Below are 26,565 nucleotides of genomic sequence, written 5' to 3'. Positions count from 1 at the left end.
TTGGAAAATAAAGCACATTACTTATCCAGTACTTTTTACATGACTATGAATTCTCAGAAAGAAAAAATGGTATTTATACAGATTTCCTTGCTGAAATTCCTTCTTTCCTCAAAGCCTGTGACCTTGTAATGCCACTTACAATTATTGCAAGAGAACATATATGTCTACACATGTATAAACTGGTTTATTTATGCCTGCCTATGCCTAAAGCATAAATATTTCTTTTTAAGCAATACACTAGGGAAAGAAAGTAATAGGCAATAAAAATAGCTTGGATTTTCATGTGTTCTTATTTCTGTGATATCAATATGCATATATATTCAACTTGCAGCTGACAATTGAAGAAGTGTAAATGCTACTAGAAAACCAGTAGGAAGCAGAATTACGAGAAGACTAGGGCAGTGGTAAATAACATTCTTCATGCTGTAACAAAATATACACTGACAAGTCAATTTTATGTATATATTTGAAGATGGTTACTGTGATATAAACAATTATTCAAGATGGGCTTAGAAATTTATTCGTTTTGAAATACTTCAAGAAAATCTAGTAGAATGAAGAAGTTGGAGCAGATTATGCTTCTTGTGGGTGGAATGTGCTCAACACTCCTAAAAAAGCACAAGGCATATATGAACACTTAGAAATTTTGATGCTGCTTTTAGCTAGCAGTAACAGAGATGAGGAGCAAAATATGAAGCATGTGGTGTTTTGTGGCCATTTTAGGCCATAGATAGGCTTGCAGCATCATCCAGCACCAGAGTACTCTGGTCTCTGGTCAAGAATTTTGATGTCAGAATTCCTCTCCCGGTGAAGGAAAAACCCACCCTAATGTTACCTAATAAAGGTGCAGGAAACATAGGTACATACCTGGCGACTCTGGCTTTTATAATATATTAAGATCTCAAACTTTGAGTTCAAAGGGAAAAAATACTGCTTTAAAGACTTTGAAATAAAGTATGAAGCTTCAACCCTGCTGTATCTTGTGTAGCTCAACCTGTCTGAACCTACAGACACTATAATCACTGCAGAGAGGTTCCAGCAGCATCAGCTGTCTCTCCTAAGGTGCCACGGCAAAGGTTCAAAGCTTCAAGAGGATCCTCAGTGCCCCTGTAGCTACACACACCTGACTATGGAAGTGTGCCTGAAAGAGAGCAGTGCTGCAGATCTGTAAAATTTAGTGCAATACAACATAGATCCACCCGACTTTACTTAGGTAACAGTTTTAAGTACAGGAAGGTCTTGGTGACATTCCTGTTTTCCTAAGGACCCTCTACGGATTCTTAGAAGAGTCAGGACATTTATCCTTCTCCACACCAAAGGGTGAGAAGGGTCCAAGAAGGGTCCACATGTCCAAGCGGAGAGAGTGAGCCTTAGAGGAAACCCACACAATGCCATGTTTATGCTTAAAAAGAGAATTATCCCTTCCTCCTTCTGAATCCTTTGTGGAAGAAACTCTGGAGACATTCACAGAAAAACTGTTTATAGAAGACAAGCTGATGAGATGCCCTATTCTCTAATGCCTCTCTGCTGCCTATCAGCAGCACCATTTCAATAACATTTGCCATTACATTTTAATTTAAATGATCAAAAAGTTGCCTTTTGCTTTTATTTCCTATAAATGATGTTGCACTAGACAGAGTTTTAGTGTGTCTGTTAATTTTACAGTCACCTCAGTAGTCAAAATTATTAAAATCATTCAAGCACTGCATTTGTAACCCTACTGAGAGAGTTACCTTCAATTTTTCAAGGCTGATATAGACTGTATTTTGAGAGTCAGCACCAGTACTTTGCTTTTTGAGGTTCAGGGTTATGAATGGAAATTAGTAAAGTCAACTGCCTAGAGTTTTGGGAGAGTTTTGATGAGATTCAATCTGTAAGGAAGAGACAAGGTACAAGTTCTGAGCAGCAGGAGAACTTGGAAGTAAAATTGGGTCAAACTAATAGCACAGCAGTTGAGGAAGAAGTTTCTTACTCTCATCATATGAATGATGACAGCCATTAATCTTAGAGGCACTTTATATAACAACTTGAAAGCATTCAAAAAATTGAAAGTCGTTCTTTAAGACTTCCAGGTCTGTTTGTTAATAAAGAAAATAGATGCTGAGCAGTTAAAGTTTTGGAGCAGGAATGCACCATCCATCCTACAACTAAAATCAGTTTCTGTGGGCATCTACAACACAGAACATATACAGGGGCCTGACAGCTAGAAATTGGTCTTAGGGAGTTCTGCATCTCTGGAGGGATAGCAGTAGACCAAAATTAGATTATGTTCATATGTTTGGAATACTGGAATCCTGCTCCATGACACCCTGCACTTTACCCAACATCAGGATGAATAAATAACCTCAACATTATGTCTTTGACAGTCCACCAGAGCTATGGCATCACTTGCAATCCCATGATTGCTGACAGTGATCAGGTAAGTCATCATGTGGGTGCATTGTTCCCCATCTTTCTCACTGCCTTAATAAAGTTTTAATTATAATGTGTTGTTAAACACTATTACCATTCAAACCACATCACCCTTCCTATGACAGTGCTCATGAAGCCACATCTGACCTGATAACAACCAATGTTCCTCTATCATGACCAAACAAGTTGGCTCAACTCTCTGTGTAACTGGTTGTGTCACCGGAGAAGAACCTGGAGGAATTTTTTTTTTTTTCTCATGAGGACTTTCACATAAGAGGAATCTGAGGACAGATTCTCTTGCTCTCTGAAGAATGTGGGAATTTTTTTACTAGCTCTGCAGGGTCAAACACCCAAGTTACTATCCTTAAAACAGGATCTTTTCATAGCCTGCTATTTCAACTGTGCTTCCAGCCTGCTACCATAACTTTGTTCCCTACAGTCACATATTACAGAGATAATTTTTGCTTTTAAAGCTTTTTGTATCCACCTTTATCAAATCTTTGTTGGCTATTTTCCCATTTGTGGACCATGATATGCATTAATTTGTAATGACAAAACAGGACTAGCCCTTTGAATTGCTTTCTAAACAAAACTGACTACAGAAGAAATCTAAGAATACTAGTCAGTGAATTAATTTCTAAAGATCAGCCATATTTGGAACCATATGGGGCTAGAAATTTTTTCTCCACAGATATCATAAAACCCTATAAATATTCATTAATCCTGGTGTTTACTTTTAATCTAACAGTTGCTTGACCAAAATCTTTCTTCTGGTTCAAGAACACACACAGTCTTTTTATCCATGTTTTCTAACTTAACACATCCTCCCATTCAGCCCCTTTTACCAATACCATATAGTCATGTTTGATGTCTCTGTGTGTTGCAGAAGCAAAAGGGGCTCCAAAATTCATAGGATATTAATCTCATAAAATGATATTCTGATGTTAAAATTATTTAGCTTTTTTCCCCTCTAAGCTTCTAAGAATTTGTAATGTACTAAAAGTCACAGCTGATAAAGTTGTGTAAAGCACTTTCTCTTTTAGCACATTTTTATTATTAACCCATTAAAGTCTCTGCCTTTGTCACTCACTGAAGAGAGGTGGGCAGAAGAGAAATGGGGTTTGATTCAGGGCAAAGTGACTGAACGTAATCAGGACCATACTTTGTTGCTAATATTTATGTTGGAATCTAGACAAATATGCAGCTGGTTTGGGTGTGCAAATCACACAAATTAGCATTTCAGTCTCTGGATAACAACTAATAAGCCCAGAGCCATTGAGATGGCCTAAAAATCATCAGTTCTTTGATCCATCCACTGAGCAGTCATTTTAAAAAGCATTTTAAAGCACTTTTTTTTCTCCCTGCATTGTCCCTCATATACTACTTATGCAACGTTCATCTATATTTATGCAAACTAAGTTTTGTTGCATGAAATATAGTGTTTCAGAGTTTCCTCTTGGCATTCTGGAGTGAATATTTTCTTTGAATTAATTATTTTAATTCAGTCAGCATAATTAAATTCAACTGACTACCATAATTTATTTTAAGGATTATTCTGTCTAATATATTCCTTACCATGGCAAGTAACCCTTGTGGGTAGGTCTTAAAAGTTTCAAATGTCAGAAGACTTTTAAATGTTCTAAGACACTACTTTGAAAGCTTAACAACAATCCACAAATTCCCTCTGCTCTTATTCAGACTTCTAAACACCAGAGGGATTTTTTTAAGGTTCTCCAAATCTTTTACCACAGAATTGTTTAATTAACTTTCAGACTTGTTACTCAGATATTTTCATTCCAGAAAATACTTTATTTAAACAAAATTAACAAACATTTTATATTTGCCTTTCAGTTCTATTTCAAAAAGTCTACAGAAAAGTATCTTTAAAAGAAAATGTTATTGGCAAATGATTCTTCACATAAATCACTTCAGAAACAAAACAAAAAAAACCCCAACAACTTTATATTGCAACCTTTGTTTTAAATATAGTTATCTTACCAACTTTCAAATACACTATGTAGAGAAGTGACTGTCCTAGAAAGATAATATTATTCTATTAGCAGGACAGAAAACTTTGAGAAAAAATTATAATTTAGTAATTTTTAATAGTAAAATTACAAAATCTAGGTGTGGTAGTAAGGCTACTTAACCAATTTGCATCCAAACAAAATTAATTAAAATATGTTTTTGAGTCACTACAACTTTAGGAACAGTTGAGATTTCTTCTAGACCTTTAGGAAAACTACTCCACATATCGGCAAATTCTCATATATGGAAGGACTCAACAGAAGAGATTTATTGCAGCTCCTGTGAGTCTAGATCTACTTCTCCAATGTCTACTCTTAAAAGGTTCAAGATTCTCCTGAGTCATACAGTTTAGGATAGTCCCATTAGAAAACTGACTAAAGTACAGGTCAACAACGTTATGGAAATGAGGTCCAAAATGTTTTATTTTTGTAAAGGACATCATATAAGAGTGAAGAATCTTTCTAATGAATTCTTACCTGTGGGTATGGAAGGCAACTTCATCTCTTTGCCATAGATAAGAGGCAAGATTAGGGACCAGGACATTTCCAAGAATTCCCTGCAGTATCAGATAAATATATGACTAAAAGCCAACATGTTGGACAGACTCCCATTTGTTAACAGGTGAAGGACACTCCAGCGGGAGCACTGAGGAAAGACTAAGATGATGTGCTGGAAGAAGAGAGAACAAATTGAACAGCGTGGCAGATTCCAGTCTATTACCTTTAGGGTTTGTATTTTTCTTCAAATGTGTTAAGGGAATCCCTGCTGTGTCCTGCTGTCAGTAACCTCTTCTGAACTCTTTATTTCACCTCTCCCTTCCACAGACTGATCTCTGTGGAAGGTGCCAAGCCACTAATGAGATTAGCCCTACATGGTTTATCCCTGTCATTGGGCTGTGTAAGGAACCATTATGATGCCACAAACATATACTTTTTAATTTTGTTTAAAAATTACAACCCCAGAAATTAGGGTACATTATGCTACTGAAAAAGTTTTACTTTTATAGATGAAATAAGTATTTCTGTTATAAAGTCAGATGCTCATCACTCCCCAGTCAAGAAATTCCAAATTGGATGGCCAGAGGTGAATGTTTTCTCTTTTCATTTTTCTTTTTTCTGGCAAAAATTTACTCCTCATATGTCAGATAATCACAGTTTGCAGTAAATTCTTTAGGATTGTGGGAGATAGGATAGTATGTCTGTCTTCAAAGAAGGAGAATCTTTAAGTCATATATAATGCATGAGAGATGCTTCTATCTGGCCTTATTATTCTCAAATGCTGAGACTTTTTGTAAACAGTGTACACCATGTCAGACTAGTAGTTAACTGCTGTTTTTTATTTGCTTTAGTCAGAAAATCTTTTGAAATACTCCTTTCAAAAATTCTACAGTAATTCTCCAGGGTCTGTGAGTTCTCTGCTGAGAATTTACCTGGTAGGATGCAAAAAATACAGAAATTGCCTGTGCTCCTGTTGGAAACATTATTATACCATTATAGCAAGATTTAAGTGAACTGGTACCCCTCTGAATAGCTAGAAGGTTATAACTACCACAGTGAAAATTTTTATAATGTATATAAATAAATAATGGAATTTAGATTTCAGACTTATGTAAATTAATGTAATATAATTTTAGATTTCTATTTACCATTTATTTGAATATTACTTTCACTGAAGTATCCTCAGTATTTCCAGCTGTCACTGTCAAAGTATTCTGCCAAACACAGCAGAGTAAGAGTACGTAGAATAAGTCAAAGATGTCCCTGGAAAGTTAATCAGACACACAAAATCCTGACTGATTTTTTTCATGTTACGTAAAGCTCTATTTTCAGGTGAGAATTTTGGAAAATTTTTAAAATCTTTGAAATGTAGAAAGAAATGGAGAGATAGAGGTATTTGTCATTTGTAATCCCTAAACCTCAGTCAAAATTACTGGTGAGTAGTTCTTCAGCTTGTTTTCTCAGGAGTAAGGAGTTTAAACAAACAAATTGCATCTTTTCATCTGCATATCCCTCTTAATTTCTTTTAAAAAATTGCTAGTCTTTGTCTGTCTCAAGAAAGGAACAGAGTTTTCAAAAAATGTTATGTTCCTGCAAATTTCACCACTTTTGGCAAAGCAGAGCCTTCGATAGCATAGGCAAAGGACCTGTTCACATCTGTTTAGATTATTTTGCACTCGGCAGAGCACTGTCCCATATTCAGCAGTAGTTTCTAGGAACAGGAAGGAAATAAAGTCTGAATTTTTCTTCTGCTCCCTGTCTTGTTAGTCCAATTCTTGGAGAGCAAAGGCAGACAAACCAAATGGAAGGAATCAGTGAAGATTTTGAACCCCTAGAACACAGATCTAGATCAAATAAGGGAAGAAAAAGAAAGAAGCTACTGATGAAGACAATCATAATTACCTTCCTCACAGCATTGTTGTAAGGATAACTGATATATGAAGATTACATAACAAAATAATTTTTGGTGCTCTCTGCTGAATCTGTCCAGTAGATGTAGCCGGGTCAAGCCGTATGGGAATTTTTCTGCTGATACCCAGCACTGGAACATTTTAGTGAAAGGTTGGCCCATATCCTAGCTGATTAAAAAAAAAAAAAAAAAATAAAGCAACCAGAACTAGAGTCACTTAACCATCATGAAAACTTTGGGACAGTGACTTCAGAAGACATTTAAATAGCCATTATTTTACTCTCTGAAGACAATCACTTTTTGACTTGTAGATCGTTTCCTGTCATGGATGGTATTCTTTTTCTGCTTTTGCATGCTTAAATTCTTTATTTAACATTTGTAAGAAGTGTTTTTTGAGATCTTACAATTATTTATACATTTTCTGTAAAGATATTGAATATTAATATGCTTATTGGCATATGCAGTAAATTATGAATTAGCAGCTTTGTATGTAACTGCAGTAACATATTGGAAACACAACTAATGCATTTCTACCCCATTTGATTAAAATTAATTTTGAGTCCACTAACAGTATAATAAAATTTAGTGTCAATCATTTTAAAAGTATTCTGTGTCATAGGGGAAGAAAGCTATTATCAAGACTAGGAATTAGTGGAAGTGTAAAGCAAAAAAAAATAGCCTGTCACACTGCTGCTAATACTGATTAAGATCTAAAGCACCTTATGCTTTCATGTACAATTTTACAGCAGATAGGAAAGAAATATATACAAGGAAATTTTACAGCAGATAGGAGCTGCATTTGGGACCAATGAAATCTGCAGTCTTTGATGCCAAAGGATCATGGAATTGGATACTGCATTTGTACCCTTTCATTCTATCCCATTTTTGCCCCATCTCTCTACCGTCTTGTTGTGTATCCTGTCTTCTCTCTAGTAAATTCATAGATGTAGTCCTTCTGCTTTATGTTCCATGTCCAAGTTCTCCTAAAGACATAAATATCTCAACAAGCTGTTCTCTGTGCCATTTTGTTAATATCTCATGAAGGCATTGTTGTCCTGAACATTTTCTGTCTACTGCTCCTTTCCTCTTTGCCTATGCAGAACCTGAGCCAGTATCCTGACACTCGTATGCTTCTCTCTTTGCCATGACATCTGCGTTGCAGCACTGGGACAATGTGTCTGGCTGGTGGGACAATAAAAGGCTGAGTTTCTGCACACCCGAGTACTGGCAGCCTTCCAAAACTATCACAAATCCTTTTTAAAATGATCTTTGGATATTTCTTGTGAGGCTTTTGAAGACAATGGGCAATTACTGAAACAGATATTTGTGAATCTTGTGAGGAATAAAGTTGTTCATGTGGTTCCTATTCATCCGTAAAAATTCAGCCTTGATAATATGAAGGGATTTTGTACCATACACCATAGTCCCCTTTCTCCTGCACATCTTATCCAAGGTGCAGCAGAAAGAAAACATCTTTAGAGATTTTCTTGTTCATTTACCCTAGGGTCATTCTTACTACTTCTTACCTAATGTTATTTTGTTATGGGGGAACATGGTGGTGGTGGTGGTGTGTGTGTGTGTATGAGTCCAGCAAGGAGAGAATTATTACATTTCTTATCATAATGAACAGGCTTATACGAGACTAGAAGTACAACAAAAACATACCTCACAGTAAACTAATGCAGTTCTTTTATCACAAATCATGTTCCATCATAGCCTTTTTCTATTCTCTGGAGATTAAGATGCTAGACCTAAACATCCAAGAGAAATCCTTTAAGCAGCCAGAGTAATATTATAGTAAGAACATTTACAATCCTCCACATCTTAGTCTTTGTCCTCCAGAACATTTGCAATCTTTCTTTTAACTTTTCCAAACCAAGACTTATTTAAAGAGTTAAACCATTAACCGTATTAGGAAAAAACCTTTACTGTGATGGTGGTGAGACACAGGCACAGGTTCCCCAGAGAAGTTGTGGACTGCTCATCCCTGAAAGTGTTCAAAGCCAAGTCAGATGGAGCTCTGAGTAACCTCGTTCCCTGTCCATGACAGGGGTGCTGGAATTAGATGATATTAAAGTTCCTTCCCATCCAAACCATTCTATGATTCTATGACTTAATTGAAACATTTAAAACATAAATTATGTAAAGATCTTAATAAAAATTTTTATTCTATCTTATCTTAAAAGAAATGTTAAGGCTGTTAATTTTAGTATGATTCAATCTTCTCTTTAATGGTTAAAGTTCAATTTGATTTTAAGTCCATGAAGCTAATTCTATTTTATATTAAGAAAAGAGAAACTGCTCATTGTGACTCCCACACATACAATCTGATGTTACCAGGGTTACTTCCAATGCTAGATCATTTTTGTTTGTTGTTAATTTCTGAATACAATATTTATCATGGACATGTATCTCTGGTTTAAAAGGTGTTCCTATGAACCTACTGCTTTGCTTTGTAGCCCCAGAACATTTTCTCCATCTTCATTCTCCCCTCCCTTCCTTCCTCTCCCACAATACTTCAGTGGTGTTGAAATATTCAGAAACAGAAGATGTTTCCATTAAAAACCCACATTTTGATACCTTTTTAAAAATGTTTGTGGTTTTCAAAAATATCTGACTCCAAAACAGGTCAAGTGAATAAATCCCACTGAAATCCAATAGATTTGGTCATTTTATTCTCCTTCTTTAAAAACTCCAGTTTTAGGTAATTGGAATTCCAAATCTCAATTAATTAAAACATGTCTTTTTATTGCCCACATGATAATTTTAAAAGACATCAGTACACTCTGCCTCAAACAGCTCTTTGAAAAGGATCTCATATTCTGCTCATATTGATACTCTTCCATTACATTTAAACATCCCAACATTGTTTATTTAAGATTTCCACTGAGATAATTCTCTTTGCATTGCATCCTTGCCATTTTCCTGTACAAAAAAAAAAAAAAAAAACAACACCAAAAAAAACCCAAAAAAACCCCCCAAAAACCCCAAAAAACTAAAACCAAGAAAACAAAACAACAAATTCCCATCTTCTTTAAAAGAGATCTTTCTCTTTGCATTTCTTCCTCTTAATCCAAAGGAAAAGCTATATATCTCTTCTTCCCTGGAGCTACACTCTGATACTATTAGAAGAGCAGAGCGATCTTACTATTTTCACTGAATTTCCACACTGAAATGAAGAAGGTCTTCAGCAATGGTCAGCCTCATCTCTGAACCAATGTAACAAATGTAGAGAGGTTTATAGAGAGTTTCTAGAAGGAGGAAGGAATTCTGAGACAAGATGTAAAAATAACAGTTGGTGTCAGTTCAGCCCAGCTGAAGCACGTGTGTCAGAAGTGTGAAGATCACACAGCCCCAGTGTTAAAACCCACCAGGCAAGAGGTTGATCAGGGTGAAGATCACTCAGCAGGGGGAAGAAGGTGGGCCAGGGCTGATATCTGACAAAAAAAGTAGAAGCTATAAATTGAGCATTGAATGTCAGTTGCATTTCAAAGTAAAGGAATCAGTTAGAAAATCTCATTTATCTCTCCCTAGTCGATAAAAGCACAAGTGTAAGAAGCTAATGCATAGAATTGAGCATGTGCATTACTTTGGCATCAAGGTGCTCCTGTGAACATTGGGCCAAGCTATTAATCTAGAGTTATAAAAGTGATCAGAATAAAAAGTCAACCAACATTGTACATCACAAAGAACTGGTTATTCTGTATTCTTTGAAGGAAGAACATTCACAGGAGGTGGACTGAATACATACTGTAGGCAACCATAGGGTTTAACAATGAAATGAGGACTAAGGACCCTTCTCAGTGAGAAAAATGAAATTTCTTGCTGAAAGACACTAGGAAATTGTCTTTTACCTGTCAAAGAAAGAAGCAAGAAGGATGAAGCTAGTACTGCACTAGCTCATTGGAGAGGATTTTTTATCAGGCAGTAAATGTGGCTATTTAAAACATCTGGAACATTCTTTAGTTTTATGTTTGTTGAACGGAATTTTTTGTGCAAAGAAATACATACAAGGAAAAATTTTTCTGATGACACAGAAATAAATGAATGGTAGAAGTTATGATATACCATATTACATCAGACAAACAAATGGAGAGCAAAAGCATGTTGGTTGATTTAATAATTTTCAAAAAATCAAAGGATACGGAGTAAATAATTTCTGTGGCACATTGTCACTTGCCTTAATCATCCTGCATTCCCACCATAATCCTAAAGTCATCATGGCATCATAATCATCAACATCTGAGCAGACATGCTCAGCCTTCCTTTTAGCTGATGAAATAGCATAAATACTTTGAAAGAACAAGTCTATTGATTTATTTGGTAGTCTACATTAGGGTGAGATGCATGAGGGTGAAATAGGTAATTGAAGTTGCCTATTTCAGGTAAAATTGTCTAAGCTTACTATAATCTCATCTAAGTCTTTACAGTGTCTCAGGTCACATGGAGGCAACTCCTCTGTTTTGTGTGACATAATTTTTACCCTTCCAGTGACCAGAACTGTGTCCATTTGACAATGTACTTTGATGCACAGTTAAAGTCTCTTATATTTAAAAGGGTTTTTTAATAAACAGATTATTGATTTGGCATTCATACATATCCATGTCAGAAGTTATTAAGCCTCACAGTATTACAAAAGAATGCATACAATGCATGCAGTTTTCCACTAGTGTGCTTGACGATAATTGTTTTGGTCTTACTTTTCTGTTATGAGATCCTGTCAGTGTGTACAGATTTATTAGAGAGTGTACTGTTTCTTTCTCATATTCTGCTTTTCGAGTACTCATAGAAAAAACCTTTCTGGGGTGACTGGTTACTGAAAAAATATCTCTTCCCTCTGCTGTCTGCTTTAGCCAGGTCTTAACATTGTCATGGCTGGGTGCCTTTGAACACCTTCTGGAGCTGTATTTACATGGAGAACTGGAAATGGTTATAGTTTTAGATGTCATCGGCTTACTGATCATCTCTGTATCTGTGTCCATAGCTTTCATCCGGGGATTAAATTCTGTTTACATTTCCTATTAGAAAATGTTATCCAAGAGCTATCCAAAATATCTCAAAGGGTCATAGGAAATTAAACACAATAGTAACAATATAGCTGCAGTTAATTTCTTCAGACATAATATAAAATGTTTCCTGGGGTGATCTAGGTCCTCTTTAAAAGGTGTTATTCAAGCATGTAGAAAGAAATTGTTTTCTACCTTAGAAAATTAAGAAATAAATAGAAATAAGTAAATTTGCACCTTATAACTGTCAAGATTTGTAATGCTCTTCTAACACAAAATAAACATCATATAGAACTAAAGCTAGATATAGCCATAGAACAACTGAGAGGTACTAACCACTCTTACAGCTAGGGTATTTCACAGGTGTTGTGGATTACAAGACTGGTCCTGGCAGTTACCTTGTCAGCTATACTGAGAAAGACTCCTAATTCATGGCTGTGAGACTTGATCTTCCCTTGAAATATCACACTTCTTGGATACTAATACCTGCAGTTGAAACCTTGCAATTACAAAGCCCTTTTCCTATTTTATAGTTCTTTAAGTGGTTAGTCTATATAAGTAATCAATCACAACTTCAATTCACTGTTCACACGGACAATTAAAACATAAAGAAAGTGAAAGGAAGTGAAATTTAAATCAGTCCAATAAATATATTTTAAGTGGATTTAAATTCTGGTAGAAGTCTCTGAGGGTGAATTTTATGCTTCAATTAATTCACCCACTTCCATATAATCCAGAGCCAATTTTTGCATATAAAGTTGATAACAGTTAATGGGAATGGATATGCAAGCATATGTTCTCTTCCACATAGAGATATCCAGTGTTCTTTACAAAATATGTGCTATGTTCACACACAAAAAAAGATATATCATGAGACATTATATGTGGCATTGTTGTCTGATTGCTCTTTGCTCACCTAGACCAAACCTTGGAAAGTCAGACACACAAATTTGTGATCTTAGAAAGTTTTTCTGATGCCAGCAAAGAAATTAAAAAAAAATATTTCTGCTTGTATAAAGGGTTTTATTCTGAACTTGTAAAGTCTTTTTGCCCTGGGCACGGCCTCTGAGCAACTGAATGTCCCATACTGCAGCTATCAGCTTGGTTTTTCAGCCTGAATTCTCTTTCTTTAAGGAGAGCTCATAATTTTCTCTTTCGTGGTCGGTCTCCTAAAAATTGTGACACCCTTTTGATTCACTACTGGCCTTGTCTACAAAAGATCTAAGGGAAGTACAGGACATGCTCCATAAATCACAAGGCAATGGTATAAGATCTTGTTCCCCCATGCACACAAACAATTACAATAAAACTGAAAGATCAAATTTGCAGCTCCTTCTCTGCTTGTTTTGCCTTTCTTGACTAAAAGAAAGTTTTATTTTGTTTTGGTATATTGTTATTCCAGTGACTTTCTGCTGAAAATACATTACTCTGAAACGGCTGCTTCCTTTATCATTTATTAGTTTAAAGGTATTCTGACACAGAAATTGGGTATTCAACCACCTCAGTTTGTCTATTATGCTCTGCTACATTGCAGGAAGATGTCAAATTTATATTCATCAGCATTTATTTTCTTCCTTTCTGTTTCCACATCTGCAGTTTTTCAGAGGTTTGGGGTTTTGGAGTTTTCGGTGGGTTTTGTTTACTTGCTTGCCCACTTGTTTGTTTGTTTGTGTACTGCACTATGCTTGAGTTCAGTTTCACATTCCTATGAGCACAATTCACAATTCTTTACTCTGAAAAGCAATTTAGAATGTTAAACTCTCTGAACAAAATCCTGTTATTCTCAGAGATGAAAAGGCCAGGAGGTTTGCCTCAATTCCAGTAATCAAAGGAGGTTAAGAGGTTCCTTTTAACTCTGGAAGGAGAGTCTCACTGGCTGCTGTGCTGCAGCATTGAGCTAGTTCTGCTCATGATAAAGCTTTAATATAAGCTGTCAAGCAAAGTACTTCTTCCTTTATTTTCACCTATGTGGTCATTAACATACAGAACTACACGCTATCAGCACTGAGACACAACATAAAATGTAATGTAGATAGTCCTGAAAGATATTTGAAGACGATAAAAAATCTGGTCAGTAATGGGGAAATAGACTTTTCTTATTTTAGTCCGACAGTGGTGTGTGTCCATATTTTCATTATTAATATACACAAAAGCACCACTATTTTTAGAGACAGGTACTTTCATTGCATGAACTGTTCTCTCAGACATATATCTTAAAAAGAAATCACTGTTCCATTAATATTCCAAATGGATAAAATTCAGTCTACTTTGTAATTAGAATCAATACATTTATGACTTTCAACTTGAGACAGTTGAAATTTTTCTTAAAGCTAATCTGACAATGTTTGACACAAATTCTGCAACAGAATCATAGAACAGTAGTGGTTGGAAGGGACCTTTGGGGATCACTCAAGCAGGGCCACTTAAAGCAGGTTGCCCAGGACCACATCCAGATATCTTTCCAATATCTCCAATAATGGGGACTGTACAGCCTTCCTGGGCAACCTGTGCCACTGTTTCTTCATATTGAAATGAAACATTTTCTGTTTCAGTCTGTGCTCATTGCTTCTTGATAACAGGTTTGAAGTCAAAGTATGTTTAAAGTCCTTGTGTCATTCAAACTTGAAGCTCAAAATAAACATTAAATTTGAAATACATACCTCAAACAATAAAAGAGAAGAAAAATATTACCTATGAAACTCACCAAGGTATCTATGCATTCAAATTTTAAGTTCCTAAAATGCAGATGATATAGAACCTGATCTTTTCCTATTTTCATCTACAATTTGGTTCATTTGATACAGCACATAGGCTCAAACCCAGCTAATTATCTCTGCTCATTCTTATGACAAAATTTTAGTGGCACTAGAAATTAAGAGAACCCTTGTGATAATGGAGGAAATAAAAATCTGGTATATATAAAAAGTGTGCCAACAACTATATATGAAATAAAACAGCTTTATACAAGTGCCATTCCCCAAACAATCAGACCTTTCTGAAAACAGAGGTTATAAAGTTAACAGATTGACAATTGCTTAGCTTGTACATCCTTTGCTTGACTATTTTTCTCGGATATGACTTAAGTAAATATATCTTATGCTTAGTAAGAGGATTATGAGTTTTGTACATCTAAGATATTTAGCCAGAATTATAAAATATAAGTAATGGTTAAATTTTATTATTTCCAGCAATCAAGACACACTCAAGACATCTATTTTCCTGCTCAGAAAAGGACTTCCAGGATTTCAGATTCATTCACTTGAATGAGTGAGAGAATGAGATGAAGCAGGCAAAACATTGATAAGCTGCACTTTAAGCTTTTCAGGAATCAGATCTTAATACAGAATCATGGAATAAATATTTATGATTTTTTATGCAGATTAGAAGTCTAAATTTAGATATCCATTTTTTAAAAATATGTATCTCTAAAAGAAACTTCTATGATTAGCAGTGTTTACAAAATATCAAAGCAGTTTCCAAATCCGCTACAAAACAATCAAAAAACTGTCACATTTCAAAGTAAATCAAGGAAAAGTGTTTGAGTGTCATTAAAGACATAAAAAATTAATAACATATCTTTTCACTAAGGAAGTATGAAACAAAACCATGATTGAAAGCAACTGTTTCCATGGCTTATTTATAAAAATCAGCATGTAATCAAGAAGAACTCTAGCCATTTTTCTCATTAAATATGCTTTCTGAAATTAGTTTCTCATAGAGATCTTCAGATTATATTCCCTGAAATTCAAGTTTATGTTAATATGAAAGTGTACGAATGCCTTCTGACAGGTCTGGTAACCATGGAAATTTTGTTGGATACTTTGATTGGGTCTTTTTAAATGAGGGACTAAAAATCAGATGGAATGAACAGATCTATAGCAGATGAATGTTTTCTGCAGATTAATTTTCCCTATTTACTGATTTGAAAACAAACTCCAAAGTTAATTTAAAACAATTATTTCCACTGACAAGCAACTACCATAAATCTTTAGCAAAAGCAGCCAGGAGCAGGAAAATCAATTTATTCAAATATGTGGGCAGATTTGTGTGATAAAAAGGATAAACGCAATACTAAAATTTCAACAGTAGATTTTTCCTGAGGACAATTTGGCTACTGCTCACTGTTAACAGAAGTATTTACTAGGTACTATACTGAAAGATTTAAGCTTATTTTTCAGCGATTAACCCACAGTGGGGTACATGGAAGTAAACCTCTAAGTCTTTCTGGATTCCCAGTCAGGTCCAAGTGACTTCGAATGAACAAGCATCTTCTCCCATGCTGATCACAATGGAGTTTGTGCAGGCACAGGGCTGCAGCCCCAGGTCTCACCCTTCAGGTCAGCCTGGTCCCACTGTGACATCACTGAACCTACTCAAGACTGAAATAAATTTTTTTCTTCAGGGACATTTCAGAAAATGGATGTAACATTTTCTGAAGAAGATGACAAGAAATACGCTGCTGGGGGGATGATCCATGAAGATGCAGAGGTTCATACATCCAGTAGGAAGGCAAAGCATAATAATGCCCAGGAGATTAGGGTCAATGAGGTATGAGAAAGAAAATTCAGGAGGTTTCTGCCCTCTGGATTGTACTTCTCATATAGCAAGTTTTCTGTGCTTTGTGCTGAAAATTTTGGATAAGGGAAGACAGTTTCAGTGGCAGTCAATGGTCTTTGAGGTTTTTTGTGGTTCATTTTCATCACAGTTAGATACTAGAGATGGCTTTCAGCAGAGATATGTGGGATTATGATCACTTTTATTTATCAGGAAAATAAGTTTTATTATATAAATTTGGTAGGAATAGTGTATTTTTGCAATGACTGCACTTCATTCTCCCTAACAAAACCATCTTTAGCTGAGAGTGCAGTACTAAAAATTTCTGTGAGTGAACATTAAGCACAGCACGTACTCAAGGATGAACTGGCAGTGTGATTGAGTGTGTAAAGGGTGTTTTTCAATTTTCTGCTTGATTAAAGTATCTTTTATCTGGTTTTACTCTCCTGCCACTCTATGTTCATTACACTAATGTAGGAGCTCAGATTCTGAGTCACTGTTGCTCCACTGTACTTAACTAGATGCTTTTGATGTCAGCAATTTCCAGAAACTAGTTCATCATTTATTGGTGTAAATTAGTTCCAACAAAAATTTACTAATTAATTTTTTCTATGACTGGAATATATCCTACTATTAGGTTAGAATCTAAAAATCTCCTAATGGTTAAATAGTTATGGTAATAAAGTGGGTTTTTTTCCTATTTATTAATCTTCATATTTTTTAAGGTTTAATCATTGGCTCAGAGACTTAGCTTCATCTACAAAAATATCCTTTCTAAAAATAAATGTATAGTGAATATTTAGAAATATACTCAGAAAACAGCTAAATGCAAATCATGCCTTTCAGAGTAATGACTGAAAATTACTGAAAAATGCAACAAATAGTACACCTTGAAGAAAGAATTCTAGAATAATTTTAAAGATGAATCCGAGTCCTCACATCAGGATAGTCACAAAACAAATTTATTGTCTGACTTAGAGATAATTTCACCATTTAGATTAATAATATTATTAACATTACTAGACCTGATACTTACTGCCGTTAACATGACATAGTAAAATGGAGCAGTGTTGCAGACTGTAAGTCTGTAATTGGGCCTTCTGACAGTTCTGGTCAAAGCAAACAGGATAATCACAAATGAAAATGGTGCCCTGATTTTCACCTGCATCTCCAGGGGCATCCACTGTTGTCACTCACTTGTTCTGTAACCAACACTTTGGTGCCCCCAATGTAGGTACAGAAACTCAGAGTTTATGGATACCACAAGCGTTCCATTTTCCTACACTTTCTGAAACTCATCTTGAGTCCCCTCTGGGGACACAATCCCTACACCTCCTGAAATTTCTCACATAAAACAACTTTATCCTTTACGGATGGAATCTACAATCAGTGTTAGAAGTATCGCCAATAGCATTTCCTCTTTTCAGTTTGTCAAAATTAATTTTTCCTCCATTGAATCTGCTGATATTTGGGTCTGGAATACACTCTTTGTATACAGTCATGTACATTCAACTTTCACCTGTGACAAAATATCTAAGAGAGACCTTACACCTCACATAATAATTTTTAAAACCATTAACTCTTCTCCAGTCCTTCATGCAGTCAGATGAATCTGACCTTGGCATATCAGTGAAGGTTTTTTAAACAACAGGTAGCAGTTTTTAAATACATATTGTCCAGTGAGTCCAGCAAGGTATCATTCTTCATTCTGCCAGTCTTTTCTAACAGGCAGAAAAGATTTTTGATTGACGGATGATACATCCAAGTTATCAAATATTATTTTGTCATTGCAAGCCACATAATGGGTCTACTGAAAAACAAAGAAATGAAAATAACACAACAAAAATGCCCAGTCTAGCCCCGTTAATGACACATCATTATAGATTAGAAAAAGTAATTTATTACTTCTTTTTTCCCTACAACAATGATTTTATCAGTAATATCATATAATCATTAATTCTCTCATTTGCATATGGATATCATTAGTGTACATAGATATCCTAATAAGACAGGGAAGACTACACCCCATTTCCACAAGTTGTTGGACTGCAAACCTTGGCTAGGAGGGACTACCAGAAAGGTGGGAAATCAAGGGATATTTTTCACCTAATCATTTAGCTGTGCCTAGATTAGAAGTGGAGTCAGTTTACAGGGAAAAATAAAATTATACTCTCAAGCAAGGTGCCAGCATTATTCTCAATGATAATAATTTCTGGGCTTTGGAGATAAAGTCCTTAATTAATTCATTTAAAAGATATCTTGAAAAAAATCTTAATTAGATTAAATCATTATTTCAGGAAGCAATATGCCAAATTAGACAAAACTAATTAGTGTAGTGAAGAAATCAGCCTATCCATTGATTTACAGGCAATGTGGGCAGTCTTTAATCTGTAACTGTCTCTGCCAGCATGAACAGTATCTTTGTGGAATTTATCAGAGACTGAAAAAAACCAAGAAGAATAGTCTCCCTAGCACAGTGAGAACTGTTGATTTACATTAGGAAATCACTCAAAAATACTTACTAAATATGTAAGGAATAGTGCCATTTCAAATAAAAAAGTTTTATTAGAAATATCAGTTTACCCTTTTAACCCAGTGAAAAGACTAAAGACATCTTCTTTGTCCTATTAAATATGACTTTAACACTAATAGTACTCATTAGCTTGGAAGACAGGATGGAAAGTTTTCAAATTGTGATTTGTTTGTACATATTTTAGGAACTTGAAATCAATTTTCTGAATTTTAACTTAGTTTTTCTAAGAGAACAGCACCAGGTCATTATTAAACAATAATTGGTTGCGTCTCACCAGAAGTCATGTTGTTAAATGACATTTACTAATGTACTTTCATTTCATTTGTAAAACATCAAAGCAAAAGCAGTTTATCACCAGACATTAAAAATTATTTAAACACTTTAAAAACACACAGACAATAAGAGTATCTTGCCCACATCTGTATGATTATGGTCTCATAACAAGTAATTCACAAGTCATCAATTTGAGAAGTTTGAAAAGTTTAGTATTTGTTAGTCAGCAATGAGCTGAAAAAACACACCCTTCTGGAAGGGAATGATATATGGAGGTTATTTCTTCTGGGTTAACCCTGGTGAGTAGCTAAGCACCACAGGGGTTCTCACCCATTTTCCCCAGCTGGGGTGGGAAGAGAGTCAAAAGTGTAAAACTGTGACAACTCATGGGTTGACACAAAGGCAGTTTAATAGGTAAAGCAAAAGTAGAACAAGTTAATAGTTCTACTATTTCTTATCAGCAGGATGATGTTTAGCCATTTCTGGGCAAACAGTGTTTCATAATAAATTACAGTTACTTAGGAAGAGAAATTTAGTGACTCCAAACATGTCCCCTTCTTCCTTCTTCCCCAGCTTTATGTTCACTTGGGATCAGCAGTGTGAGAAGGAAAAAATATCTTGATGCTGTGTGAGCATTGCACAGCAGTAACTAAAATATCCCTTTGTTAACAATTACAAATCCAAAACACTTTCTGCTTCAGTAAGATTATAGTTTGAATAGCTCTAATGGTAGTACTAAATCAGATAAGTCATTCAGGCAAAAAAGCTCTTATTGGGCATTTTACAGGTATTCAGGCACAGAAAATAAATTTTTGCAATATGATTTGAATATTTGAAATCATGTCTAAAAATAGAAGAAAACCAGGGCTTAAGTAAGCAAAGTTCCTGAAAACTTGTCACTATTATTTTTCCTATCCAGTGCCTGGGACATCAGTCTCTATGCCCTTCGTGTCCCTATGCCGCTTACATGATTTATTATTTTCATATAATGATTTTCAGTCGGTGGCACTCATGTTCATTTGGTTTTTAGTATGGCAGTTGGACTTGTGTGGAACTTTCTTCAAACTGTCCTTTTAAACCCCATGAGCTGCTTAAGAAAAAGACATGAGAACTCTAGAGAGTTGATGCTTGACTAAAGTGCATTCAGGAGCAATATAGAATCAGCAGAATCTCACTGATTAGTGACACATAGCAAGGGATGAATCATTTCTAGTGTGGGAATGTGCTTGCCATAAATCACACCAAACTAAGAGATAAGGCAGCTGAAGTGGATATGAATCTTGGTTAGTCTGGAGTCTCTTGAAAAAAACATCTTTTGGTTCACAGAGAGGTTGCATTTCATGTGTTTTATCTTTCAACAAGAGCAATTAAAACAATGGCATAATTTATAGAAGCTTAAGTATTCATTGACTACTGTATATATACTGGTATCTGAACCTCAGTTTGTAGAAATACCACTAATTTAGGTGCTCAGTAATGAAAAAAGAAATGTGAAACAGCAAAATTGGATACAGCAAACAAATCAGAATGTAGAAGCCTGCACTCATGAGCAACCATGGAACAGGTATGCAGCATGCACTGGGCCTTCTAGAGTGAAAAAAAACCTTGCATGATTACCCATTGATAGGCATGCATTGTGTCTGTAAAGTGTTATAGCTGTTAATAATATAGTTATCTCACTGTGTATCAGTTAAAAGGTAGCCATATGGAATGAGCTTGAAAACAGTCTTCTAATTAAGGATGACACCTTCTGTATTTATAATACAATAATATCTCCTGTGTTTATACTTTATTTTTTTCAAAGAAAGCTCTGCCATGGTGGTCTCTTGGTTTTTTCTTTCCTTTACTTGAAAGTACTATGAATCTGTGTAGCTAACTGAATGAGTTTGGCCTTCCAATTACATGTCATAGCAATGGCTGTGACCTGCCCAATAGAGTAGATGAATACATAGTTCTTTTCCCACAAACACTCTTCAATGTGCAGCAAATTCTTACAATGTCATTTCACAAAGTTCAGATACTGGCAGCAGATGTCTTTTCTAAACAGTACCACTGCATTTGATATCAGCCTACATGGTAGCTGGTATGAAATGGTGTTCAAATTCAAAGTATGGTGGTCAGCAAAATTTAGCGATGAGCATCATGACCATTGACAGATAAATTCCACTCATAGGCTCAATGGTGGAACAAAAAGTCCCTGCTTTTCAAGAGCTAAGTAAAATCTGCAAAATTGAAGGAATTTCTTCCATCAAGTGTTGATTTTCATGAAGTGGGTAATTTCTGGGAAAGGCTTAATATGGTCTATCAGGCATTCCCCAAATAATTATTCTTCCAACCAGCTTTACTTTTTTTCTTGCTGGGTGAAGGAACTCAGCTGCTAATCCAGGTACATACGTCTAAGTGAGTGCAGTCAAAACTGTTTTGTTATTGATCTGTTCTTCAGCCCATTCTAGCTGCCCTAGATCAAGCATTAGAGGCCCTCAATCAAGCACATGGAAAAACTGCATTTCAACAATCTGGTTAATACTGTTTTTTCTCATTATTGTTCTGACACATTTATTCTCCCACACTTAGATTCTCCCACCTAGTTGTCTCAAGTAGATTATTTCTCTGCGTGTTCATTCAATGAGTTATGTTAAATAAGACCTCTGGAGACAGTTTTACAGAGGGAGGAAGGGCTGATCATTAATTATATGAATTATAGGACACTACAGCATGGTCAGTATTCTCAGACTTCTGGAGACATGTAGTGATTATTTAGATAGAGTATGTTCACTACTGGCTTTAACACTTCCAAAACAGAGCAATTCTCCTGTACCATGGACCCCCATGATTCAGTACACTGAGCATTAACTAGAGAGTCTAGGAACCCAGGTTTCTCACTACTGTAATGTATTTACCACATTTGACCTTGAATCTTTTACCCTTATTTAGTGCTTTGAGGTTAGTAAAGAAATAGCACCCACTAAGCACTGTTATAAATTACAAATTCAAAGTATAATCAATGTTCTGTTGAGGTTTTCAATGTTGAAGTGCACATTTAACCAATTTTTCATATGCAGTACTGTTTTAGTACTCCCACCAGCTCCTTTGTTAGAGTGCATTATGACATTAAATGTAATTTCAGAAAATTGAAGTTATCCTATGTGTAATTGACTCCAGGATAAAAAATTAATCATTTCACAGTCCATGTTCATTTTATTTCTCTCTCTCTCTCTTGAGTATAATTATGTCTTTATACTGGATAGACATGAGATCTATGAATGAAATTAAGAGATTAATTACTTTCCCTGATTTCTTTGAGATCAGATATGGCACTTGCCATAGAATGACCTAATAAGATCAAGGCAGATAATGATGTATTGTTTGCTGGTTTCACTTTTAAATTATCAATAGACAGAGAATTGTCATAAGTTTTGAAAAAAATCAGAGCTCCACTTTAAAGAGCATCTTTGGTCAGTGTCAACCATATCCTGTACTCTGGACTGCACAATGCACTTCGTTCCAGGCAATAGATAAGTGACAGATTATGGGGCACAATCTCATGAATTTTATGACTATGCGTATAAAACAGATTATTATGTTAGAATGGAAATCAAAATAATTTTTTGCTAAATTTTTTATAACTTTTCAAATATATTCTGTTATAATATTTTAACCTAATTGCAATATTGATGCAATTTTTTCCAGCAATCCTAGACTTAAAGCAGCTGTTTGACACAAGAAAATATTTAGGATGCTCTGTATAGCAACAGCCATTAGTTCAGAAATTTTTGGTTTAAGTTAAAAGTGTTCATTTAAAGAAGTGTGCGCATCTCCTAGCAATGGTAATCCAAACAGGCTAGAAAACTCTTATTTCTCTTGATATGGAACAGTGCCACAAAGTTTGGGGGAAAGAAAAAAAAGAAAAAAAAAGAAAAGAATAAAGGTTGATACACCTTATTCCCCATAAAGAAGGTAATTCAAAGAAAATAGAAGTTTGGACAGGAAATTCTACATGCTCTGCCTTGTTTTTCAAGCCCTTACCTTCCAGGCTGCTACAAATACTTAAGGAAGGGGGAAGTCACCTTAGTTCCCAGTGCCTCCAGAACTTTCTTATTCAGTAGAGCAGAAATAAGCTGTTTTACAAGATGTCAGAATATACACTTTATGAATAAAAATGAGAAAGCAGAGTCATCTAATATAATTTACTTTTCTGAAAAGTGAGAGTGACAGTGCTGCTAGTTTGGGATGTACACCTTTATCTCACTTTGTATCTGCAGGTCAATGAGAATCTATTTGTGAGACTGTGAATCCACTTTTATGAATTCAGAATAATTCAGAAACAGTTCTTCCAGATGAATTTCATAAATATGAAAACAGCTACCCCAGCCTTCAGGATGTTATTGGATGATTACTGGCCAGCTATTAAACATTACATTCGACAGTAATAATACTAATTTCCCCACAGCTTTGAAATAGATCTGCCGCAGTTTGCTTGTGTCTTCAAATCTAAGGCGGAGCCAGAGGAAATGCTTTGTTTCAAAAGATCTAATTTGTTATTTCTGAGGTCTTCAAAATAGGATGCCAGGAAGTAGCCAGTGAGATGATTGACTTCAAAAAACCCCCTGCTCTCAAAGCAAACCAACTGTAAGTCTATTTTTGTTCAACTTTGGTTGCTTCCTGTGAAGATCCAGCCCCTCTCTTGACTGAAACCTCTGCTTCCATTTCGTTCTTGTTTATCATCACTACAGCAGTTCATTTCAGCTCAGGGTTATACTGTGGCTTGTTTCGCTCTTTGGATTCAACAGAAATGACATCCAAAATTAAGGGACAATATTGATGCTGCTTCAAACATTTTTGTTTAGCTGAAATATTGTCCAGGACCAGCGTTTTTGAAAGTGGGTTAAGGTGTGAAATGTAAAGTGAAAAAGGTAGGATGTACCACATATAGTTTTCATAAAATGCAGCAATTTTAACAGATTACATAGTACTTGGGGTTAATATTTCACATCCATTTCTCTGTGAGCCTCTGTTATGCATGTCTGAAGAGTCCAATATCCACCACAGTAATTACAAATGCCTTAAGCACTCAGAAAATCTCTGCTGTTTTGACTTTCAAAATTATTCAAATTACTTGAAAAACATTTTGAACAGAAACTGTAAGTACTTTCTAAACACAGAAACTCCTTATCAAAATAGAATCAAAGAAATAATTGCTGGAGAAAGAAAAAACCTTGATTGCCTTTAGCATCAGAAGAAACTTGTTCTACTTCAGGCTGCCTTATACTGACAGGGATTCTGTGACAGTGGTTCAAAACAAACCAAAAGAAAAACCTCATTCCTCTGCATAATGTTGCTAGTGAACTGTTAAATTTATTTTAGCACATAGAATTCCTTTGAAGAAAAATGTAGCTATTTAATAAAAATCTTCTGCTTATAGACAGCTATGTCTATTTCAAAATATAATATACCTTTGATTTTTTTCTGGTGCCATAAAAATAATAAAATCTTGACAGATAATTCTAAAGCCTGTATTTTATTTCTTAAAAATATAGGTCGGTTGCAAGTTGGTGTAGGGATTGGGGTTGGTATTTAATTTGGGAAGGGTTTTGCAGATTTCCGGGGGGAGAATGTTTGCATCATTTGCTTCCTATTTTATAGTATGACTTTTAAGTAGGAAAGCTATTTTTTTTCTCTTCTTAAAGCAGATATAAAAAAAAAAAGATTTTTGAAAACATCACATAGTGGAACTTTCTGGAGAGTTTTATTGTAGCTTCTTTGGTGATGTGAGAATGCAGGTTAGTTTAGTAGCTCAATAGAACAGCTTAATAGGAATTGCAGGCAACTTTTCAATTGTGTGCTGATATAAATTGTCTAATTTTTCACGACAGGAAAAAAAAGTTTTCTACAGTTCACTGTAGGAACTAAGCCACTTTTTAAAAAATATCTTGGGAAACAAGAGAGATTATTACCATTTTGAACAAAAGGAAAACCAGTGCAGAGAGGCAAAACATTCCCAAGAGCAAGAGTTTCTTGTCTGAGAAATATGGTCATGGAACAGATCCTTCTAGAAGATATTGATGCCAAAATGATGTGCTAAGTCACATGGAAGATGGGGACATGATTCAAGACAACCAGCACTTGAATAGGCTTCAATAAGGGCAGGTCCTGCCTGACCAGCCTAATGACCTTCTACAACAGAGTGACTTCAGTGGGCAAGGGAAGAGCCACAGGCATCAGCTGTTTAAATTTCTGTAGGGGCTACAGGCACCAGCTGTTTAAATTTCATATGATTCCCCCACAACTGGAGAGGTATGGATTTGATTGATGGACTCTATAGTAGATAAGGAATTGCATAGATGTTTGCAGCCAGAGGGAGATCATCAATGGCTCAGCATCCAGGAGAGATCAGTGATGAGTGGTGTCCCTCAGGAGTCCATACTGGGATCAGTACCAGTCAATGTCTTTATCAAAGACATAAACAAAGGGATCAGGTACACCCTCAGCAAATTTGCAGGTGATACCAAGCTGAGGTTGCAGCTGACAAGCCTGAGGGACAGGATGCTTTTCTTTTAACTAAAAGTCATCACTATTTAAGTTCCTCTATTAGGGTATGTTAGGAGTTTACTTTCTCATTTTCCTCATGCTTTTTCCCCCTGTTGAACATGTTCTCCTTAAGTGTATTTTTAAAGTCTATTGCATATGCATTCTAAAAGAATGTACACTACCTGTTCACAAAGAGGTCTTAATTTTATCATTTTCAGTTGTTAATAATAATTAGTTTACATGTGCTATTTAGTTACTTTTTGGTTAATTGGGTGTTTAGATCAGCAATTTGCAAGTCAGTGATGGCCTAGTGAAGAACTCCTGTTTCATATTCATTCCACAGCCAAATATGCCTCAAAGTTTCTTTTCAAGTTTCTTCATCTTTATTTGCATTAATTTAATTTTTTAATAGCTTAAAGCCTCAGCAGAATGAATAAATAAAAAACTTGACACAAACAGCATGGGGAAGCCTATTAAGGCAACATGAATAATGAGTCATGACTTAGTCAGTTATGAAAAAGTGGCTTTTGCAGTTCTCATGCTACACGAATAGCAGTGATGTGATTATTCCTAGGACCACAAAAGAGTATTCTTTTCCTTCCAAACAACACTTGCCAGGTCATCTTTAAAGCTGTATTTGGAGCCAGATTATTTTCTTCCTGAATCTAGCAGAAATTGCTTTTCTCTCTGTTAATGATGTAGAGCTGACTTCAGCTGTGATAGATGACTAAAAGGGTTGGATCCTGAGGCATGTCCTCATATTGCCTAAAACTTGCCAAGCATTCTTTCCTTTTGGGGCTTGAAACCTTCTGTTCAAACATCAGT

This window comes from Zonotrichia albicollis, chromosome 4 (assembly GCF_047830755.1).
Source record: "Zonotrichia albicollis isolate bZonAlb1 chromosome 4, bZonAlb1.hap1, whole genome shotgun sequence".
Classification (NCBI taxonomy): Eukaryota; Metazoa; Chordata; class Aves; order Passeriformes; family Passerellidae; genus Zonotrichia; species Zonotrichia albicollis.
This window is presented reverse-complemented; position numbering follows the sequence as displayed.